This window comes from Tachypleus tridentatus, chromosome 13, assembly GCF_004210375.1.
Source record: "Tachypleus tridentatus isolate NWPU-2018 chromosome 13, ASM421037v1, whole genome shotgun sequence".
NCBI classification, from domain to species: Eukaryota; Metazoa; Arthropoda; class Merostomata; order Xiphosura; family Limulidae; genus Tachypleus; species Tachypleus tridentatus.
The window spans coordinates 101,421,059-101,446,695 of record NC_134837.1 but is presented as its reverse complement, the minus strand read 5'-3'; the positions used below and the strand labels follow the sequence as shown (position 1 = coordinate 101,446,695).

At 35.1% G+C, this 25,637-nt stretch overlaps 1 protein-coding gene across 2 annotated transcripts in view; it reads right to left on the bottom strand.

Moving 5' to 3' along the window:
* LOC143236800 (plexin-B-like) overlaps positions 1-25,637 on the bottom strand; it is a 240,581-nt gene that overhangs the window by 105,631 nt on the left and 109,313 nt on the right. The window contains exon 1 of one of the 2 annotated variants that reach the window (XM_076475371.1): positions 14,577-14,726. The exons of the other annotated variant lie outside the window; for it this stretch is intronic. The gene's annotated coding sequence lies outside the window, so the exon portion shown is untranslated. Of the gene's footprint in view, positions 1-14,576; positions 14,727-25,637 lie in introns of those variants that run through there. 2 annotated transcript variants of the gene reach the window in all.

The following is a 25,637-nucleotide window of genomic DNA, read 5'->3' as shown; positions in this document are numbered from 1 at the left end:
CAGCACAGATAGTTACAATGCATATGTTAAATTATATTACAAAAAGGTCTGATGTGACAGAGAAGCGAAAGGTAGCAAATGAGGGTGCGACGAGCTACTAAAGCAAATCAAATGTCCTTTGCAAAATATAGTTTCTTTACTCTCCTATGAGGGGCCTGGCATGGCCTAGCGCGTTAAGGCGTGCGCTTCGTAATCTGAGGGTCGCGGGTTCGCGCCAAACATGCTCGCCCTCCCAGCCGTGGGGGCGTTATAATGTGACGGTCAATCCCACTTTTCGTTGGTAAAAGAGTAGCCCAAGAGTTGGCGGTGGGTGGTGATGACTAGCTGCCTTCCCTCTAGTCTTACACTGCTAAATTAGGGACGGCTAGCACAGATAGCCCTCGAGTAGCTTTGTGCGAAATTCCAAAACAAACAAACAAACAAAATACTCTCCTATGAAGTACATCCATCCACCAGCCCTTCTTTTAGAATTCTTTTCTTTTTAAATGAATGATACACTGAAGTTAATTAAACGCACGTAAAAGAAAAATACTAAAATAACGGACTCAACGTTATCGCATATAATATTAAAATTAGTGAAACTCACGTATAAAAGCGGTTAAAAATGTCTTGACTTGTAATAAATTTTACTACAAACCTGTACTTTGATTCTTATTTTTATTACGTATTTCCTTATAATAACTTTTCCAAACTGCTATTTTTTGACATGTATAAGATATTTTAGTTCTAGGAGGATTCCGAACTTGAGTACTTAAGGGACCTCCTGGGTTGAAATAATTACAGATTTAAGTTCGTCTAGACACTTAAGTCTTATTCATGATTTAGCGCCATTTTAAACTCTAGCCACAAGTAATTAGCGCTATCGATAACATGCTGATGCAAAGCTTCTATACATTTCTGATATTTAGTTTTGCTGTCTCAACCAGAGACTGGTTGATGTGCATATTAAGCACATCCTGAAGCAAAGTGCTAAGGCTTACGGCTAATGAAGTTTCGAACAGCCACAGTTCTGTCAGCTGTTTGATATTCCTATACATAAACACTTGAGTAAATGCTAGTTTCCATTTGGGGCCTCTTTCAAATTAGATTGGAGCTATCCAAGTTTTAAACACACACACACAGTCCGAAAGCATCGTTTATATACATACATACACAGGAAGAAAGCGAGCGAGAAGTCGCAACTCGGTGATCTTATATCACTGCACTTTACGCTGCACGGCTCACGAGACTAAATCAGCTGCTCAGGATGTATAACGTAAGTAGGGTTTGTGAGTATGAACACGATCATACTCGTGTATCATATATATCGTGTATACGATAATATCAAATTCTTAATTATCAAAAACACAATACCTTAATCACTTGTGTAACCCTATAGTTAAATAGGCCTTGATGAAGATTTGTTTTGTTTTGAATTTCGTGCAAAGCTACACGAGGGCTATCTGCGCTAGCCGTCTCTAATTTAGCAGTGTAAGACTAAAAGGAAGGCAGCTAGTCATCACCACCCACCGCTAACTGTTGGGCTACTCTTTTATCAACGAAGAGTGGGATTGACCGTCACATTATAACGCCTCTACGGATGAAAGGGCTAGCATGTTTAGTGTGACGGAGATTCAAACCCGCAACCCTCAGATTACGAGTCAAGTGCCTTAACCACCTGCTCATGCCGGGCCCGATCATGAAGAATCAATGAAAATTGCCACGCATCAAAGATATTCTTATATTACATATTTATCTTATAATACACACACGTTTTACGTCAAAAATAATTTCAAGTTCTATTCTTCGTCCGTTTTCTTACCTTATTCTCACCATCTCTGTTATGTAACTACAGACCTCAGTTGCCACGCAAATGCTTCTTTACAAAACATTTCTTGAGCTTAGTAAGTGATCTGTTTTACTTATCTATATTATTGGTATAATTCATTATCCCAAACAAACATGAAAATTCAACATATTTAAACAAGCATAAGAACGGTACCTAAAAAATATTTATTACCGTAGGAGTCCAAATACGTACATACATTGGTATAAAGTTGATATAAATAAAAATTCGTGTATTTAATTAATATATACAAGTATATTAAATAGCAAGTACTGTAGCACAAACATCTATTTCAATTATACAGACTGTAATGTAAATAATTGCATTCGTATACACATTAAAAATATTTATTTATTTTCAGTAATGTTTTACGTGTAACTGGTATGTTAAAACGTTGAGTTTGTGTATAAAAAAACAGCTTCTACACTTCAATAAACGCTATGTATTATTAGTTTCTATCCCATCATTACGGTTTAATAGTTTTTCATTCTGTTATACATAAATTTGCGCTTAATATTTTTATTCAATAACGAAGATGTCACTTACAAGCACGTAAACCTTTTTTTATCGATTTACTTTGTTTTAAAGTGATGTTTCATTATGTAAGGTGTAACACACTAGGAGTATAAAACATACAGTTAATTGAAAAGTTGATTTAACTAGGGGCTAAGTTTTCTTTTTTTTGTAAAATCTCGGTATGAAATATTTTACGTACGACAAACAACTAAAGTATAGGTACACATCACATTGTTTGTTTTTGAAATTCGCACAAAGCTACTCGAGGGCTATCTGTGATAGCCGTTCCTAATTTAGCAGTGTAAGACTAGAGGGAAGGCAGCTAGTCATCACCACCCACCGCCCACTCTTGGGCTACTCTTTTACCAACGAAGAGTGGAATTGACCGTCACATTATAACGCCCCCACGGCTGGGAGGGCGAGCATGTTTGGCGCGATGGGGATGCGAACCCGCGACCCTCAAGTTACGAGTCGCACGCCTTAACACGCTTGGCCATGCCGAGCCTACACATCACATCATGATAGCACATGCCAGTAAAAACAGCTCCCAATATAATAGTGAATTATCAATAACCAAACCTATCGATTTCTTAGGTACATCAACTTTGAACCTTCAAATTTCCGATGTATTTTAATACCGTACATTATTAATGAAGTCCATCAGAAGGATCGCTAAGTGCTTAAAGGTTTGCGCGGCTAAGACTTACGGACGCGAGAATTTTCAATGTTTCAATATGATATCGATCATGATTTTTTTTTCTAATTTTACGAGACACCAACCGGAGATTCGAAGCAAGGAGTTCCATGTGCCAGTGACTACTGATGCATCTGTGGTCCACATGTATGTCACACGATATTCAATAGTTCTATGTTTATTCTGTTACAACTGAAGAAAAATAAAAGGATTAAATCACTCGTTTTCTAAGAAAAATACATAAGGCAGTGGGATTCACTGCAATATTGGTGGTATTTCTATTTTATTTCTGTGTGATTTACACATCAGTAGGATCCCAGTAAGAAACAGTTATAGACCCACAAGCAAAATTTGTGTATAAAAATTCAGAAAAGCCATATCACTGCCTATTGATAAATCTGGGGCTAAGCTGAATTACCAACATTAAACATAAAAACAATATTTAAACAATTCAAAGTGTAGGATGGGTGTGTTTTTCTTATAGCAAAGCCACAAAGGGCTATCTGCTCAGCCCATCGAGGGGAATCGAACCCCTGATTACAAAGTGTAGGAATGGGTGCACTAAAAAGTGAAAAAAAAAAAAGTATAATTGGACATGTTGGAGTAATAAAACTTTCTCTGCACGTGTCCACCTCTCCCGCACAGACTTAGTTTATCTTTTTTTTACATATATATTCTGTATATAATAAACCACTTGGGCTAAACTTATCAGACTTAGTTATACTTATCATACAATGACTAAAGGTTTCTGTGAGCCGAATTGTTGAAGGCAATACATGTACTGTAAACTTGTCTTCATTACTTGTCCGTCCTTACGCAATGGCGTGAGTTGGCAACAGATTTCGTATATTAGCTATATAGGTGGATTAAAATACAAATATCAAAAATTCCAAGAGATTTCTGTGTATCAACGTCATGGATTCGCTACTATGTATATGAAGGTAGAAGAATCATTGACACACTTTTGTGTGTATCCAGAAGTTGTATAGTATCAGGAACACAGGAAAACGAAATAGGCATGAGCCACAGGTTGTAGAGAGGAAGTTTTATTATACCATGTCCATTCCTACCTTGTTTCCTCACTTTTTAGAACACCCATTCCAACCCTTCCATTTTTAAAATATTTTTACCAATGTTTTCATGCAATGTGACATATCTTATGTATCATTCATTCGCGTTGATATTATCACTGTGGATGTGCAATGCCATTTGGGTGATACAGTATACGTTGTGGTTGTGTGCATATACCAAAGGTTGATAAATTAGCTAATTTAATTAACTAATCCATTAGAGCAGTAACTGTGCTGTTGTTCTACTTTGTGCACTTATAACAAGGGAAAGTGTTTATTACACTGCTGAAGAGTTCAACAATATTAACGGTTTTATGAATTTCTGTATCTGACTTTCTCAAGTGGTTCTATGACTTGTATTTTTATATGTGTTGTTTGTTTATCACCGAAGACTGACAGTTTGTATTGGATGCATTGTGTATTTGCTCAATTCCTATTATAAGAACTACCGTGCTTATGATAAGTAGTATTAAATATTAATATTACCTTTCTGATATTATCATTTTAATACTTCCATTACGTCTTCCTAAACAGTCAGTGAGTTTTAATGGTACAGACGTTTTTGATAATCCAAGTCTTTAACCGCTGAATGAGAACTAATGAATGTGAATGTGAAACAGATTTTGCGAGAAACTAAAATAATTTTTGGAAAGTGTTTTTAAAATAAAATTGTAACATTAAGCGAACTATTTATAACATAAACAGATACGCACTTGTATTATTTAGTTTCAACAATAGAGATACGTTATTGTTGTTTGTTGTTATTAAAAGCAAAGGTACATAATGGATTATTTGTACTATGCATACCACGGGTAAACGTAATCCGATTTTAGCCTTATAAGCCCTTAGACTTACTTTTGGGATCCATGATAATGTCTCACCGGAACAAAATATTACATGATCACTGACTCTCGCTTGAAAACAAACTAACTTTTGATGTTGCATTCCAACGTATAATGTCCCCCGATGGTACAGCGGTAAGTCTACGGATTTAAAACGGTAAAATCAGGGGTTCGATTCCTCTCGTTGGACTCAACAGATAGCCCGATGTGGCTTTGCTATAGGGAAACACATACACACCACAAATATTTGGCATTATTTTGATAAAACCAAGATGCATACTTTGTGAACGTTATAGCTATAAGACTTAAATGTGGTAATCTAATGAAGTGAACCACCAAAATATCTCTTATTTTTATAAATATTTAAGAAGTTTTTTTGAACAACGTTTCAATTGTAGGCAATTGCTCTAAGTTTTGCTTTATATACATTGAATCGTTATATTTGTTGCTTTGTATTTAGACAAGTGTTTTTTTCGCATGTTTTTTGTATTTTCCAATATTTTTTAAATATTTTAGTGTATTGTAATCGACTGAAAAAATGTTTTAGAATTGTTTTGTTGAAATAGAACCATTTCTTTCCAATGAGACGCCAATTTTATGCTACAAAGTGACGAATGTTTTGCAATAATGTGTAATTTATCATCTTGAACAATACAAGCTATAATTACCAAATTACCTACTTAATTAGATTCTCACTTGGAAACAAACACTTTTTTTAAAGTAATTTTCCTGACATTTTCTCACTTTGAAAAGAAACAAAACCTAAAATTGCAAGAAAACTTTCAAGATGTCTTCAAAAAAGTATTAAAAAGTAAAGAGAAATAAAAAATAATAATTGGGTGAGACATTGTCCGTATCCCTTACTTTTGAGCCACAAGGTGGCGATGTGCAATAAAGTGAATACCTGTTTTAATAAACTTTTATTTAAAAAGTTCTTATACATAATCGTTGAGTAATGCTGATTGGATGTATTCACCAGGTTTCATGGACGAATCTTATAAGAAATGTTATTATTTAATTTAGACGAAACTGGAGAACCAACTGTATAAAACTTATACGAAAATTCAAATTACTTTAAACGAATCGTACGATACGTTACCGATAATCTACTTCTATTCTTTAAATAGCAAAATCATTTTAAAAGCTTTATTAGAAGTGTAAACTATGTTTGTATAGTACCCATTACTGACTTTTTACACAACAACAAAATCATTTCCAACAACATTAAAAAACAGAATTACAGTACATTTTAAATATATTTCCTGACAGTTACCTTCGTTATGAAAGAACTCCATTTCATTCTTCAAACAATAATCTCTGTGCCGTAAAACCCTATTACGTTTTGGCATCTTTAAAACACGTTCGCTGTATGTTTCAAATGTGTACCACATTTAATAAACAACCGACAGACGAGTTTCTATTAAGGTATATATCAAAATTAATGACCAAAACGTTATTTTTCACTCCACATGCTGAAGAAAGTGCCAAAAATAACAGAAACACGCCAATATTCAGGAACTAAAATTAAATAGCGTGTATTTTCGAAAAGTGCCTTAAGCCAACAGTAAATCACAATTAGGGGACCATTAATCTATTCGAATATACTGACGTCCATCTTAGTTCTTCGAAAAAACAAATAAAATTAAAACACTAATCTTCAAAAACTTGGATACATTCTTAATGATAAAGAACAGGCTCAGCATGGACAGGTGGTTAGAGCGCTTGCTTGTTAATCTGATGATCAAGGGTTCCAATGGCCGTCACACCAAACATGCTCACCCTTTCAGCCGTGGAGCATTATAAAGTTACGATCAATCCCACTATTCCTTGGTAAAAAGAGCAGCCCAACAGTTGGCGGTAGGTGATGATGACTACGTACCCTCTAATCTTACAACGCTTAATTAAGGACGGCTAGCGCAGACAGCCCTCGTGTAACTTTGCGCGAAATAAGAAAACAACAACATTATAAAGAACCACCACCGAAACACGTCTGTGGTCAACTAATATGACAAAGTTCTCTCATGATAAGGTTTACAGTGAAAATAATGGCAGACGAAAGTCTCTGAAATTGAGTCATTTAGATCAATAACAAAAAAAAAACCAAAAAATCTGTCAGCAACAAAGATAAAGGTGGCTTGGCATAGAATCATACGAACATATCTTTCTATGTATTGAAAAAAATTGACCGAATGTTCATACTTTCTGAATTCCACTTTCCACAATTTATGTCACCACAGCTTCTACATTGTGGAATATACTTCTTTTTTATGGTCATACACATACATTAATTACACATTATATTTTAATTTAATCGGAGAGAAAGGGAGCAGAGAAACGTATACAAAATAGAAATTTTTGGTAACTACAACTTTCTTACAACAAAGTAGAAATTGACACCGGAGTTTTAAAACAAACTAAAAATGCAAACTTAATACTCACCTTATTAAGAAAACAGTTTACTGAATCGTTTCATGTTTTAATGAGTTTGTTAAATATGTATGCAAATCTAAATTATGCAACTGATGTTTATCCGTCCCGTCCTTCGTGTAATTATAAATGGAAAGTTGGTAATTTTTGAAGTTTTAAAAGTGTGCGGTTCTAACGTCAACAGAGACAATGGTAGTAGGTGAATTAATGCAGTTATAAGAAGAAGAAAAAGAAAAGACTTGAGCTCCGAACAAAAACTGTTTATTTAATCAACCTTTCATCTTACACTGTGTTCATGATAGTGATTTATAGCACTTATCCACGATAAGTTTACTAGTGACTTGTCCTAAAGCAATGCTTGTTTGTTTGTTTCAGAATTTCGCGCAAGGTTACACGAGGGATATCTGCGCTAGCAATCCCTGATTTAGTAGTATAAGACGAGAGGGAAGGCAGCTACTCATCACCACCCACCGCCAACTCTTGGGCTACTTTTTTACCAACGAATAGTGGGCCTGACCGCAACATTATAACGTCCCCACGGCTGAAAGGGCGAGTATGTTTGGTGTAACATGAATTCGAACTCGCGACCCTCAGATTTCGAGTCGAGTACCTTATCCACCTGGCCATGCCGGGCCCCTAAAGCAATGCAATAACGAACTCGGTATTTCTCACATTGTAAAAAAACACACTCGTGAGTATATTATGTTAACTGAAGACTGCTGACAAAACATCTTTATTTTAAAAACACGCACAAACTTCCATTCTACGAAGTTCTTAGAATGGTTTATATTTTAGCACGGTAGGAACTCGCATATATATTATTATTATATTATCTCGGAAATCGGTGTCAATTAATTCTTATAACACAATCCTTCCAGCCATGGAAAGAACGGTCTTTAATACTGCATTAACACAGTTGTAGATGCTTGGATAAATGTATCTGTATTACCAAAAAAACCTGAATCGACGGATGTAATCAAAATAAGGGATGGAAGCGTGGTAACAGAAGCGTAACATTGGATCAGAAAATTAATCAAACTTTCATATAACTAAATTTAGCGCTTTCTTAAGACGTACAAGAAAATAGTCATTTTCTGGGAATGAAACGGAAGTCACAAAATATAGTGTAAAGTAGAAAAAAAACTTAGCACCGACAAAGGAAACTCGTAAACGCAACCACTGCCTCGCTTTAAAATTAATGACATCTAAAATTGACGAATTCAAGGTGAAAATTAATTTGACGGTGAAACTACGACATGCACACGCATCACCGACTCATCAGATTTACTCCGAAACAGAATGATGTGAAATTAAAGGTTTCGTTTTTTAACTTCTATATAATGCTCAGGATGTAATGATACCCCCTTGCGTGAAAGATGTTTGCTGCTTATTCACGCGCCCTGCATAAACACGGAAGCGAGATGAACTTTGTAGCCTAGCAACCAACTGCACAGGAAGTTTTGCGCGAAGAAAAACGCAGTAACCAAATTAATGATTGCGCCATATTTTGTACCTCATCAGCCAAACATGATTAATCTAGACATCCAGTATTTAAACTCTCAGTGCTATACTAAGTGACATTACTTCTATACCATAATTCCAATCACGATAAATTGAACATTTTTACAGCCTTATGAAAAATGTTTTGGTAAAAACTAAAGCCGGCTGAAGAAACATTTCGCGTTTCAATTTTATGTTTTCTTCACCAAATATGCTCATCATTTTAACCGTGGGGTGGTTATATGGTGATGGCCAATTCCACTTTTCGTTGGTGAATTAAGTAACCCAACAGTTAATAGTGAATGATGTTGACTAGCTACTTTCCGTCTAGTGTATCATTTCTGAGTAAGGGGCACAGATAACTCTCGAGTAGTTTTGAACAAAATTCAACAACAAAAAATAAAAAACACGTTTTATTTAAGTTTATGACACTTATAAAAGTATTTTCTCCTTCCAATAATTTTAAGATAAAAAAATGAGAATTTCATCATATACTAATGAATAGTGTGACAGTAATGAAATTTTGTGTTGAGAGCACTTATTCTAAAGTACTATCGACTTAACAATCGATAGAGGTTTTGCTTTTGATCTCTCAATCGCTGATAAGGAAAAGGATATATGGGTTTTGCCTTCCTTTTTTTAAACAAATATATTTCAACATGAATTAGTCATTTTTACTAACGCGACACTTTCATTCGATATGAAAATAAGTAAATAACTGAAATAGCGCAGTTATATCGTGCTGTTATGTTCCACATGGGCATCACTGAACATAATTTTCCTGTTTTATTTTTCGTTCCCGTTCGAAAGTTCTGAATTTTAAAACATCCCAAGAACGATTTCACCTTTACGAAATACGTAATTTTATTTTTAATTCTATTAAACAGAGGTAGATTTTCAGTTTTTATGATTACACATACTTCATGAAATACGGTAGATTTGTACTCGTACTCAAAGGACTAGATGAGTTACACTGAAAATTACCGATGGCTTGTCACAGCGCTGTCAAAGTACAACATCGATTGCCGCCAGAGTTAACCAGCTATGCTGGTTTTAAATAATTCTTCTTCAGCCGAACAAGTGGTAAATTAAAGTACTTTCAGGAGGTATGACACACTACTAACAATATTTGTACGTGGAACTGGCATTTTGTTATAAAACAGATAATGGAAATTATGTTGATTTCTGAATACATCTAAAAGAAACTTTATTTTACACAGCAAGAAAGAACGATAAACATTAAATCATCGTTTTGAAAAAGAAGTGAAACACCGAATTGATCAGAACACCTCAAAACGAGGGTAAATAATTAATGAATAATAATCAGATCGTGTTAACGATATTAAGTTTGTATATTAGAACAACACAAGGTAACAGTTAAGTTCTTGTTTCTTTCTCTCTTTTCTTTTTGAATTTCGCACAAAGCTACTCAAGGGCTATCTGTGCTAGCCGTCCCTAATTTAGCAGTGTAAGACTAGAGGGAAGGCAGCTAGTCATCACCACCCACCGCCAACTCTTGGGCTACTCTTTTACCAACGAATACTGGAACTGAACGTCACATTATAACGCCCCCACGGCTGAATGGGTGAACATGTTTAATGCGACCGGGGCTCGAACCCGCGATCCTCAGATTACGTGTCGAGTGCCTTAACCACCTGGCCATGCCGGGCCCAGTTAAGTTCTAACGTAGGCCTAAAAATCAGTTGGGTAGATAAAACCTGTGTCTACTGGCAGATTTTTAGCAAATTTTTTGTAATGATATACTGTTATCACACTTTTCTTGTTAATGTGTATTTAATTTTAGTACTTGCGTGTTTGTGTCTGCCTATCTACTTGTGGTTAGGGAACTCGACTCGCAATCTGAAGGTTGCGGGTTGATACCACGGTCACACCAAACATGCTCGCCCTTTTGAGACGTGGAAGTTTTATACTACGACGCTCAATCCCACTATTCATTGGTAAAAGAGCAGTCCAAGAGTTGGCGGTAGGTGTGATAACTGTCATCCTTCTAGTCTTTCACTGCTAAATTAGAGACTAGTAGCCCTCATGTAGTTTTGCGAGAAATTCAAAACCATCTTTTCAATAGCGTAACGAATCTCTAATTGTTGACTTTAATCCCTCATCTGTAGTCTTAACTTCTGTTTTTGCTTCTCCACGTCTGTCTTAGTAGTACCTTTATTTTCTTTTATGTTTGAAAATTCCTTTCAGCTGTTTTATAGTTTCTTTCTTACTGTCCTTAATTTTGTATTCTGCATGAATCTCTGGCTTGCACTAATCTTTGACCTGTGACCTGTTATCAGTTATTTCTTCTTCTTTATTACCAAGCTTCTCCATCTCTCGCTTCCACTTTTACATTAGGATTTCTGTCGGCTTTTTTAACTCAACATTTGTTCCTGTTCGGTTTTTTTATTATACTTGTCGAAAAAGAAAACAAACCGTCTTCCTTTATATTATATGATCCGCAAAGCTTTGACCATCTATAGCATTTTTATATAGCGTGTACATCAAACAGATGAAACCAGGGAAACAAACAACAACAAAAGAAGTGGCAGCTATTGATGCGATATATAAATTCGCAAGACCGATATAAATGACAATATAAAATGGATAAGAAATAAAAACATAATCATAACAGTGCATAAACAAAAACAATACTTTTGTTATGATGGGGCATATTATTGGAAGCCCACTAAATATAGTCAGTCACATTACATGTATATAAACAGAGAGAGAGAGACAAACAAAGAACAACATTCTTTCGTTCCTGTCTGGTTCTATTTGTATTTCAGGGTCAAATATGTTTTAAGGTTGTTATTTCGCAGCTTAAAAACTATGCGAAGTTATTTATTAATTTCTAGAATAAACTGAAAAGGAAAGTGTAAAAGTGCCTTCATCAGTTCAGAATAAAATAGAAAAAATATATATATTTATTACGCTGGAATTGCTATTCTAGTTTATGTACACATGTATGTGTGCACATGAACTTTTGGTTTTTCGTCAAACTAATCACCGTTGTTCACAATGTCTTTCATCCTTACGCAGCTAAAACAACTTTAATTATAATTTTGAATTAGTTGAGAAAGCATGACATTGGTCAAGACACATAACATAACCTAGACATATTGTTGTAATTTTTTTTTATTTTGATAAGATACATGTTGGCTTCGACTGTATAGCGCAGGGCTGATACGCACATGACCTTGATCAGTTGGTAAAAATGGCAGAAGAAACTTTTCACGTATTTTTGGGTTGCATGTTGAATCGTATTTACCGCGCACTGCATTCCCTTGTCAATAGGAATCAATTGCAAATTGTACTCGTCAACAAATTGATTATAATCTAATATCTTAGAGCATTTTGTGGAGGATTATGCTACACGAGACACGCTGTTATTAGATGAAAGAGAACTCAACCATATCTTAGGTGAGAGTTCTATTAAAGTACACGTCCCACCAAACATTTTCGCCCTTTCAGTCGTGGGGGTATTATAATGTGACATCCCATCCCACTACTAGTTGATAAAAAAATTAACCCAAAGGTTGGCGGTGGGTTATGATGAATAGCTGCCTTCCCTTACAATGCCAAATTACAAACAGCTAGATTTGGGATTTATACCCCTTTTTTAAATTTCATAATGGTCAAAAACAAACAAGAGAAAATCCTCAATAGCCGCGGTTCTTTTAGGCAGGACTAGAGTAAATTAAACTATGAGACAGTCCCCCACCCTGTTTTCTATTTGCTATATTTTTAGAGCGCCAGCAATACCAAACAAGATGTACACGTATACTAGATTCGATTTTATTTCTCTTTAGGAGCTATACCAACCTACTCTAATATTAAAACTATTTTAGGTAGAATTAGAATAAATTGATCTATGAGACCTTAGGCTTGACCAAATACACCAAACGAAAGGGTTTAACTCCTGAATCCAAAACTGTAATTAGATCTCAAAATGGTTAAGAGACGAAGCAGCTACGAGTTAAAAGTTTGTACTTAAACAACTCAGAGCTGTTCTTTGAGCCGCTATGCCGCGGATAAAAATAATTGAAAAGTTAGAGCTATAGGCTTAACATTCCTTTATAATTCAACCAATATAGATGGGACTTTGCACAACTATAGCTTCGAAAGCCTTTACAAAGCAGATTTAGGATTCTTACCTAACTTAATACTTTACAGAGATCAAAGGTTAAAATGTGTCGCAGAACAAGAACTTTTGGTCTGCATATCTTATTTATTATGTATGACCAACCTGACCATACTTTGAATAAAGACAACACGATACAACCCTAACAGACGAGAAGACAGATACAAATTTTTTCTCCATTACGATTTTTAAATATGTCAAACTTATGGTCCTACGTATTAAACTTTCATAGTATAGGATGTTCCATTAAACCTTCTTCACAAAGAGTCTCTATTGTCTTCCACTATGAACTTTTATTTATATGCTCCAATTGCCTTTTGTTTTTTTGCTTCCTTACCTTGAATAACATTTTCTAATTTAACTTACTATTATCTGAGGATCTTATTGAATAAGGTGGACGAATGGATGATATTGGTTTTGCTAGCAAGTGGTGATCTTTCTAATTATTGTGTTGTTGTTTCTTAAATGTACACTAAGGGTTAGATCCAATTTATAGGAATAACATTTCAGATCTCTTGACTCTTTCGGAACTACTACTTCCTCAGTCGACTTGTTAGTCTGATGGATGTAACTACGTGCTGTTTCCTGTGACGTCAATCCTAGACCACACATTCTGGCATACTTTCACAGAACCAGTACATCACGTAAACGCCAGCATGTAAAATCGCGTTTAGATAAACCGAAGCTCTAAAAGTTCACTGGAACACGACAAATATGTGGCGGCTGTAGTTGGACTGCTGTGATTAAAGTTCTTTGTGTAACTTTTTCATAGAAAAAAAACAAAGAAACTGCTGAATTCGAGGTGTGGCTGAAACTTGTAAAGATGCATCATAAGACTTTTTAAATTTCATTTTCTTGTTTATTATCTTATCCATACTGCCAGGAGATGTGCCCAGTTTCATCTTAATGTCATTATGAGTCGGAGGGCTCTCTTCCGTAACCAAAGTGCAGACGACAGTATTGTTTCAGATTATATTGGGAAACATCAGCTTTCACTGTCCTAAAAACTCTTCAGCGCGAGCTTTTCACCTTCCATGGAGAAGATAGAAGAATGCTTTCTTTAACATATTTGGCTCTACATTATTTAACAATCTCTTAGTATAAATATCATTTAACAGAAGTCTCTATGACACATACATCATCACAAATATTCTTCATAGCGCTATTTGCACATCGAATGGTCAGGAGATTGTCACGAAGGAAAAAAAATAAAAGCTGTACAAATCTAGAAGCAAGTTTTGTTACATTTTTTTCAATATAGAAGTGTTGTGACTTCAATTCCTTACGTTAGGATTGATTACTGTTATAATAATCAATAATGTAAATCTTTAATTAATAGAAATTACATTTACATACACACATATACCGATGTTAAAAGCTAACGTAATAATCCTATTGTTTATAATTACAGATGGTTTTACCACGTGTTGAAAAATTACAATTTGTTTAATTACGAATAATTATAATAAAAAAAATTGTACTATTATCCTCACAGATAATTATCCTGTTTCACATAGGCGTCATATATATAGCAACAACAACAAAAGAAATTACGAACGAAAGTAATCGGTAGCCTGGAGCTCCAATATGTCCTGGGCAAGCGAAGAAAGGAGATAAAGGTACAAAGTCAGGCCCAACCTTGTAATCAAACCCGACAGGCTAGCCACTGACAGAGTAGAGGAAGACGACCAAGCGGTTACACTTCGTGCTTACTGCGAGACTTGGTAAATACTAGGTTTGTGAAGAACCACCTTGAACCTAAACCAAAATTTGATTAGTGAGGGTCAAAAGTAAGTTCCCCCATGATTATAGTCTTCCCTATCAGCGTTATTGGCAGCAACACGTGTGATAGTACAAGGTTACTATTACAAATAAAGAATACGTTACCATTATGTTGACTATAATCTGTGCTGCTCAGGCGTTGTTTCTTTAGTCATAACGTCCTTTCCTACATCGAAAAGAATTATCTGACGTCTAGTTTTTTGGGTGTTTTTTTCAGCTGTTCCTTACATTGTGGTAAATGATCTTAATGTTTCGTATGAATTTTTAAAGTGTCTTTTTCAGGTTTTTTTTTTTTTAACCGTGAGATGATTTCAAACTGTGGAAGCTCTGACTGTACAAGGGCACTGACATAGACAAGACTTATTTATCGTTCCATTAACGCTTACCTTTCTGTCGATCTATTGAAAACGTGTACGTGAAACATTGAAGCTGCATGGCGAAAACAAATAACTGTAAAAAATAAAACTTTAATGGCGGTACCTATCAGTATTGTTCATAAAATCGTGAAAGAGCCCTCCTTATAAACTATTATTAGCTTCACACAATGTTTCCATGTGCATTGTCTAATAATATATTACACATTATTACAACACAGAGAACCGCGAGACACGAATAAAGAAACATAAACCAGCTGTCGCGAACTGACGACAAACATCGTGCCAGCTTTCCGAGCGTAGATGGGCTCGTGCACGAAGAAAGTTGTCAATTTCCCTAGAAACCTGCTGAGACATCTATTTTAAACGGAACGCGAAAACGCGTTAACTCGGTTTGATCTTTTTACTAGCACTGTCCAAATGTTCAGACCCAGTCCTAACTTTAGCTCAAACGCTGTGAGAAAGTCACTTTATCTTCCGAGATCAGAACACGTACCAAACAGTTAACTTCTAGGGAAAAGGCAAATACCCTGAAGAATAAATACAGCTAGGATAATTATTCTGGGAGATAAAAATAACTGAAATAGTAACTTCAAAGGATACTAATTCTAAAATATAATCACAATCCAGAATTACATCCTGGAAAATAATTAAATTTATTCATCGAATTGATCTTAAAGGATGCATATACTTATTGTATTAATTCTGAAGGGTAAATAGAGTCGACTATGCTGATTCTGGCAGACAGTTATATTAACTTAAGATTGAAGTCATACTTAGTACACTGATTTCGAAGGATAAACATTTATACTCACTATATTGGACCTAAAGAGAAAATGGTTATGTTCACTCTATTAATCTCGAAGGACAGTCATTCTCACTACACTGGTCCTGAAAGATAGTTGTATTCACTATATTGGTGCTGAAGGGAAATAAGCACATTACACTGATCCTGAGTGATGAATAATTGTGTTCATTAAATTTATCCCCCAGAAAAAGTTAACTCATTTACACTTATTGTTTAACACTGAAAGGAACATTGAAGTTCAAGAAAAATATAAGAAGTTTCATGCACTGCCCCTCAAAAATAAGCCCCAAGCGTAAACAAATGAAACAATATATCCAAATAAAATTAAAATAGCATAAACAAATTTTGGACACATAAATGATACAGTTTGTTTTTTTGAATTTCGCGCAAAGTTACTCAAGGGCTATCTGCGCTTGTCGTCCCTAATTTTGCAGTATAAGGCTAGAGGGCAGGCAGGTAGTCATCACCACCCACCACCACTCTTGGACTATTCTTTTACCAACGAATAGTGGGATTCACCGTCACATTATAACGTCCCCACGGCTGAAACGGCGAGCACGTTTGGTGCGACGGGGATTCGAACCCGCAACCCTCGGTTTACGAGTCAAACTCCTTAACCCACCTGGCCATGCCGGGCCTAACTGATACAGGAAAAAACACTGAAACAATTTCATTTGTCAGAAACAACATAAAAATATATTCAATCTTATGCACAGGCGTAGAAAACACTTAGTGAAAAAATCACACAGCAGCCCCTCCCCCCAGAGTCACAAAAACTTATAATTCGTATTTACCGAAAATAAAACTCTCAGTGTTCCAAGAAAATGCTACATTATTTCTTTAAAGAATATGTATTCTGTGAACATAAAACATATTACTACTTATTTAAAGTCCTAACAATAATTTTAGTTTGTGTTATTTTGAAGATTTTCGCCTAAAAATATGACTTTCACAGCATTATATAGACTGCGAAATAAGATGACAAAATATTAAAGAAGTATATTTTTCTGATTAATCAAATTAGTGCAACAGCACGTTATAAAAGTATATTACAATTAGTATAATAGCAATATTATAGACCCCAACCTGAGTGGCACAGTGGTATGTCTGGTTTCGACAGTCGTGGTGGGCAGAGCATGTGACCCTTTGTTTAGCTTTGTTCTTCACTGAAAGAAATGAAATTAATAGCACGGCAACAAACTCTAGCTTTTTCAGTGGACAGATGAAAAGACATGTACTATAAACCGAGAAACTGATTATTTACTTAACACGTGTTTTTCTTTAAGTTTGAAGCATATCTTTCGTGCATCAATCAATACAACATTCAGTGGTGCAGCACACTGTCAAATAAAAACTGACTTGTTTGATAAATCAGTAAACTTCAGTTTAATAGATATAGGCAATCGTGAACCGTGTTTGTCGTCGCTCTATATATCAAGAAACATCATCATACACTGGAAGCCCGTTGGATGTTACAACAAATACATTATCAAACGTCGTCAAAACACTTTTGAAAAGCTGGAAGTCGTTTGTTTTCAAAAAGTCATTTCGCTTTAATTTCTAGTACAAAACAGCTCTTATCAAAACTTGTATAGGATCAGTAAAAATTACATTTACATTAGGTCTAGTCGCTTCTGGTCAATTAACTGCTACTGTTGTTTTCTAAATCCAGCTTCACACTCTATATGATCTAATTAAACGCATTGCTTGAAATATACTAAAACCGTATATTTTACGACAGTTAATTTGTCTCAAGTGAACGATATTTTCATTCTGCATGACACCTTATTTAACACGTGGGTTAAATTGCCAGGTCAAAAACCCAAAGGTACAGAAACAGTTATTCTTAATACAGAACTGTTGATCAGAGGCAAGGCAATTCACCAGCAGCATCAACCGCCTACTTGTTACTTTTAACTGAAAAGTGCGGTAAATTATCACAGTTATAAAGCCTTCCAATGCTGCTCGAACCACGGACCTTGCGACCCACAGCCATCTTAAGTTGAATATTAAACCATTTTCAGCTCGAAATTTCTTCTACTGCCAAACATAAATACTTATAAAAAGACAAACTAAATCGAAACTGGTGTACTGGATGAACCCAATAAAAAACTATCTCTAGAATGTTCTCAACCAGAACTATTTCCAAGTTCACTTCTAAATGAGATTTTTATGCGAAAGGGCGGCATGCGCGATGTCCACTTCCATGAAAGAAAAGTTTTTCTGGAGAAGCATTATAAATGATGCTAGTAATAAAATCAACTTTATTTTTGTTATTTGTTTGAATTTCGTACAAAGCTGCACGAGGGCTATCCACGCAAGACGTCTCTAATTTAGCAGTATAAGACAAGAGGAAAGTCATGGCCAGGTGGTTAGAACGCTCGACTCACAGTCTGAGGAACGCGGGTTCGAATCCTCGTCATACCAAACATACTCGCCCTTTCAGTTGGGGAAGCGTTATAATGTTACGGCGAATCCCATTATTTCTTGGCAAAAGAGTAGCTCAAAAGTTGCCAGTGGATGGTACTGACTAGCTGCCTTCCCTCTAATCTTACATTGCTAAATTAGAAACGGCTAGCGCAGATAGCCTTCCTGTAGCTCTCCCCGAATTAAAAAAAACAAACAATTGAAGATTCATTTGTTACCATAAAAATTCAAGATTCATTGTTCGGTATTTGACACGGTCGATATCCCCATCACTAATGCTTTATTTTACTGTTTTTCAATGGCTCACTCAATTATAATTATAGAGCTCTTCAATTATCTTTTTACTTGTGAAACAGTAATTTGATGTCGTTATCTTTGACAGCCACAACGGCTTTCTTTATATATTCACAAACTGTATTCTGCCTCTTATTACCTTTTTTTTTTTTCACTTTTCACACATCTCTGTCCAAGTTTAAAACCTATCATTTCTGTATTATTTAGCTCAGTTGTTGTCAGCTCTTCATTAAGTGTTCAATTTCTCTCTCTTGCAGCCATTTATTAATTTCTCTGAGATACAAAACTTTATTCTAAGTTATACAAACGACATATATAATGTTTAATAATGAAGATGAAGAAGGTTGACAAAAACATACATTATATTTACAAGTTTGAACGTTCAGGATTTCGCTGATGAGGGAACAAGTTATTCCGAAACGTTAAAACTTGTAAATACAATGTGTTTTGTCAACTGTCTTCATCTTCGTTAATATACAATGTTTGTTTTATCACGGGAACTAACAACAACTAAAGAAGATCACATTATGTTTCATTATTAATTTCAATTCTCCAGTGAGAAAAAAATGCGAGCTACAAATTTGTTTGAAAGATCATGTCAACATTTTCTTTGCTCTCACAAAGACAATCGATTAGTAATATTAACTGATTAAAATCTACTTTACGTTCATTTTTTCTGCAGGGACCAGTTTCTAATTTATATTACGTGTCTATATTAAGACGTAATTTTCCTAAATTAATGTATGTTTCACTGAGATAAATTACACTGAAGAGAAAAACGCACTGTTGTTAGTAAATAGCCAAATTTTCTTTAAAGATTGGTTTGGTTTCTTTTCAAGCAAAGCTACTCGAGGGCTATCTGCGATAGCCGTTCCTAAGTTAGTAGTGTAAGACTAGAGGAAAGACAGCTAGTCATCACCACCCACCGCCAACTCTCGGTCTACTCTTTTTTTTATCAACAAATAGCGAGATTGACCGCACGTTATAACGTCCCCACGGCTGAAAGGGCGAGCATGTTTGGTGTGACGGGGATTCGAACACGCGACCTTCGGATTACGAGTCGAGAGCCTTATACAATACCTGGTCATGCCGAGCCATCACAAGTAGGAAGAAGAGATGTAGGTAAAGTAATATTCCTACAGAGCGAAGAAATTATATTTTCGTCGAATTAATTATATTTGTATACAAGTGATATCCTATGAAAAGATCGATAATAACCTTCTTTAAGGAATGATCCCTCTCTCGAAATGTTTAAATATTTTTATAGCAGTTTAACACTGGATTTAATTAGAAAGGTACTAAAACCTGGTGATTAGGATTATTAACCTCTAAGCCATATATTACTGTTTTTAATGCTCTTGAAAACCGTAAACAGACAGTTGTTCATACAATACATAATAATAATATTTACCACAATCAACAGGGAGAGGAGACAAACTTGGAGGTTTTGTTAATTATTATAATACTAGTTATTTATGACTCTGAAATATCATATAAATGTAATAGCCTGTAAAACGTTAACATCAACAGAAACAATGTTGGCCTTATTCTTATATTCAGTTGCACTTGACCTTACCAATAATCCTGTTTCCTTTAAACAATCTGCTTCAAGAAGTCCTAATAGGGATAATTGACTTGTACTTTACATGTATATACACGTTTTTACGCCATTCATTGTGTTCTTGTATATTTTTTATATTATAAACTAAAATCTATTAAAAAAAAAACATTAGAAAAGCGTAGATTTCTGGTATGAGCTATGAATTCGGACAATACGTTTCACTATATAGTAACACAAATTGAAAAGGTAGCGCTAATATTCAGTTAATCTAAAAAACTTTACGTTCCAATAGATAGAAATTGGCTCAAATTACAGTAATTTATTTGTTACGATATGATATTATGAACGATGTTAATCAAACGTTTCCAAACAATAAAAAAACTAATGTACCTTAAAGAAATCTTGGACCAAATTTCGGTGCACCACGAAAAATATTTTCTTCATTTTTCAGAAAATAACAATACAACTTACACTAGTTTATGTTAAGTTTGTCCAATATGAGATTAAATTAACGTCAATTGGTTTTAAGTCAAAACATTTTCATAACTTTCAAATTCAGTTCAAATACAAGAACAATAAACATTTCTTACGGTTCTTAGTTTATTACAATTTTTTTTAAGATTAGTAAAACAGCATTTTAGTTTAAAGAGATACAATTTAGAATCTGAATAGTGTTTTCATAGTGTTAAATAACTCACAATTATACAGTAAAACGCATTTCGGCCAAGCCAAAATTTTGATAAATACAAAAAAAGGAAACTGTGGAAAAAGAGTTAGCTGTCTCGTATTCTTCAAAAATGGGAAATTAATGGGTTTATAGATTTGTTTTATCCTACAATGCAAAAAAGGGTTTAAATAAAAAGCTAAAAACTACGCCTGATTGGTCTTTACTTTACGCCTCAGCAATCATGTCATAAATCAAAAACTCTTCTTCCCAAACTCTACTCGAATTTCTTCCTTAAAGTCATTTTTTAAACCCTCACGAGTCAAACTTTCTTTTGCAGAATACAAAACGAATTCCACGGATTATTTTTGTTCAGACATATGGCAGTGGTTAAGTACTTAGATTTGAAGAATGTGACAGATTTCGATTCTTGTGAGGAAGTTTGAAAAACATGGAGCTTTGCAGTTAATCTCAGACAATGGAAAGAGTGTAGTATACTCCAAGAAACGAAAGGTACTTTCTCATAGCAAGCAATATTTGGATGTTAAACATTTTCAAGAAGCCACTTCATATCAATCAACGTCTGTAAACTTTTAACATATTTTTGTCATAAAACCATGAAACTATCATAACGACCGAGTACAGTTCCAGTAGCAAATCTGTCACAGATAAAGACATTGACAAATCGGCCTTGGTAAAAGTGTACCTACACCACAGACATTAATATCCAACATCTCAGAAAAAACAACAACAGTAAAAAGAGCATGTCAGACAACTCAAATGTGATGGATTGTTTGAGCCCATTAAACACCCATAACACTGAACATCACTCTCGCTATTTTTAAACCGTTTTTTTTTAACAAAACACAAAAATAATATGACAAGAAAACAATCCCTCAGAAGTATAAAGTTCTTCACACAGCCAGTGTATTGGTAGCCACATTCCGAATTCCTCTATCAAAGTTTTTTTAAGAAACAAAAAGAAAGTTATTTGTCCTATGGCTTATCGAATTTTCTTTTTTTGCAAATATTCAGTCGATCTTGCACCTAACAGTACTTTGCCTTGATGTAAAACTTTTCAGACAGTTTTAAAGTGATATTTATTGCCTAACTCAAAAATATTAATGTCTAATCAACGCTTTCTGAACAACTTGATAAGTTTGCAATCGTTTAATATATACAACATTTAACAGCTAAAAATATTTGATACATTACAACGAAATTTTGTTGAATAAACAATGTGTTAACTGTGGAACTTTGTATTCGAGACATAACTGTTATCTTATGCGACACCTGCGTTATACGACCAGGTCTTAAGCACAGCTATTGTTAATTTTGAACTACTGACCAAGGGAAGGGTAATAATTAACTTTACCTCGCCTTCGATGTGGCTGCTCTTAACCAAATAACAGGATTCGATGTCACGTTTATGATTTGCCAAAGCGTGTTTTGCGGGAACATCGCAGCTTGAACATAAAAATCTTCTCATTCACAACTGCAACACTCTGCCTACCCAAGAAGTGTTACTCTTTACTGTTAGCAGATGGTTAAAGAAAGTCACGTTCGCCGTAAAAGATTGATTTGTTCTGAATTTTGCGCCAAGCTTCTCGAGGGCTATCTGCGCTAGCCGTCCCTAATTTAGCAGTATAAGACAGAAGGGAAGGCAGCTAGTCATCACCAACCACCGCCAACACTTGAGTTACTCTTGTACCACCGAATAGTGGGATTGACCGTCACATTATAACGTCAGTACAGCTGAAAGGGTTAGCATGTCTGGTGTGACGGGGATTCGAACTAGTGACTCGGATAACTAGCCGAGTGCCTTAACCACCTGGCCATGCCGGGCCTCGCCGTAAAGGAATCGTATACAACTGAATTAATGATTTAAAAAAAGGAAGAAAGAAATCTATATAATGAAATAAAAATTGTGTTTAAGTATTTTAATCGTCAAAACATCTCTTGCGGTCGTTGGTTGGTCGGTGTTAGGATATAGAGAGCAACACATGTACATCAGCTGATAAAGATGCCATTTATAATATAAGTGAAACCTGGCAAGACAGTAAAAGCTGTTCATAGGATTACATGGCTTTGGTATTAACCTAAAGCAAATTTCAAACGGCAAAAGTGTAAAATAACTTTTCATACATATTGATGATTTATTTCACCCTTAAGCAATTTGCTGAAGTTAGAGCATTTTCATCACTCTTTTAAATATCTATTCCTCAATAGAAGAAGGAACAAACTCACAATGAACTGCCTAAAGCCAATAGTGATTAGAGTTTTTTGCGAGTTAGTTTCATATTAATTTGATTTTCTAAATAAATTGACTGTGTACCTCTGGCGGTAAACTTGGATAATTTGTAAAATCTAAATGTTATAAAAGAGGTCGATTTTAATTGGATAGAAGCTTGCATTACTCCTATATGAAGTAGATAATTTATAGTACATTTTGTAAGCAGAAAGACAAAAAAAATATTTTAACCATTATAGCGACAGACTTGACAACTAATCAAATGTGCTATATTGATGGTGAAGACAGATATACATTATTTTAACACGTTGGTATTTTCTACAGACAAACGACTAAGCCATATATAACAACCTTAAGCCGCTGGCTATAATACATCATAAAATAAGTGATTAAGTGTGAAATTCACACGTATATTCGCTCAGTTTTATTCCATAAGCATGTTTTGAAATATAATATAACAAGCTATTCTAACAATTGTTGGTGAGAACTAAAAATGGCATAAACGCTTCTATAGAACAATTCCATACTCATGAGACCATTCTATATCCTATGTCATTTCCTACCCTGTTATTAAATTATTGTGTAGGAAAATAAGTCTGTACCCTCTGTGTATGTTAACAGAATTATCAGAGGTTGATGCTTAATCCTAGCACTACAACAGCCAAGTATTAAAGTATAAGACACAAGGTAATTTACTGGATAAACAACAACCAATAAATTAAATTTCCCATGAAGGTATGTGAAATTATAAAACGAAAGGCTTACACTAATGACGCAAAACAAGTAATATTACACTGTATATCACCTAGTTGCTATGAAATTTCGTACTCTGTTAAATGCAGAGTTACTACTGTGAAACAATGATACAGCTGTTCTGATGGTGATATTTTGTTTTGTCTTTCTTTCTTCTGGCATGTCTTTCTTTATTTACAAGAAAAAATCGAAATATACGTTTTTCAATTTGTACAGCTGACTTCTAGAAAATTCGACCAATAAAAGTGGTTAGTTTTCGTGCGTAACGATAAATATAAGAAGGAAATGACAGCCCCCGACCTCTGGTAAACACATCCGGGCTGATGGATGCGTTTCCATCTCGAACAGAACTCGACACGAAACATCCTTAACTTGCAACATACATGAAGAAAATGATGCTTCCTCGGAGTAGCCGCTCCCTATCCTATCGTCATCCTCAGATTCGCTCAGCTTGTGGTATCTATATTGTCTTCAATGGACCTCTCAATCTTCACGATTGTCTCTGATCTTAAGGACTCAAAGGAGCCTCTGGAAAGACATTAATAAAAAACGCCGTGCGTTATAAAACAAGATGCACATATACGTCACAACCTCAGTCACACAGAGCTCCCGTTTAAACAGATGACGCTAGGCATTTGAGATCCTATTTCACAAATACAGTAAATGTAACTATAGAAATGGCAAAGTATTAAATTCAATTGTAAAGTTACTCGACTTACAACATACTGTATACCTAGCACAGAGAGGGCAGTTACTGAGCAGCACATACCACCACAAGAACTTTGTCCAGATCTTTAGGGGCGATGGTGTGGCCATAGTGGTTGATCTGCTTCGACAGTGAATCAGATGGTTCATGGGTGGCAATTCGAAACATGTTCCACATGGGACCATAGATGTGTTATATAAATCGACAATTAATTCTCGTTTTGGATTTGGTTTGAATTTTGCTCAAAGCTACACGAGAGCTATCTGCGCTAGCCGTCCCTAATTTAGCAGTGTGAGACGAGAGGGAAGACAGCCAGTCATCACCATCTACCGCCAACTCTTGGGCTACTCTTTTACATTACAAACAAATAGGGGGATTGACCATCACATTATAATGCCCCCACGGCTGACAGAGCAAGCATGTTTGGTGGGAATGGGATACAAACACGCGATCATCACATTACTTGTCGAGTGCCTTAGCCACCTGGCTATGCCAGGTCAAACAAGAATTGTTCAAGATTTGATAGTGGGTGATGTTTATTAACTGCCTTTTTTCTAGTCTACCAGTTAAAAGTAGTTATGGCTAAAGGGTAGATAATCATTTGTGAATGTATGCATGAAATTTCAGAAAGGAAACAACTCTATAAATATAATAAATTGATTTATTGGCAGATTTATATACCACGTACAATTAAATGTGCAGAGAATATTTTGTGTCATTACGTGAGGAGCTTTGGACACTCGGTCCGTAGCCTGGCCCATTGTTCCTGTGAAAATGTGCCATATGCAAAATTTCATTTTTAACGTTTGTAAGATATTCCCTGAAAAAGTAGAATTTAATTTTAAACTTCACAGCCACACAAACAAACGGTCAATGGTTATAAGGCGAACACGTGAAATCATTAGAATCATTGAAGGTCGCAGAAATTAGATTTCATTACATTTATCACAAAAATATATTAATTTCACTTCATCAAACCTAACAAAAAACAAGCACATA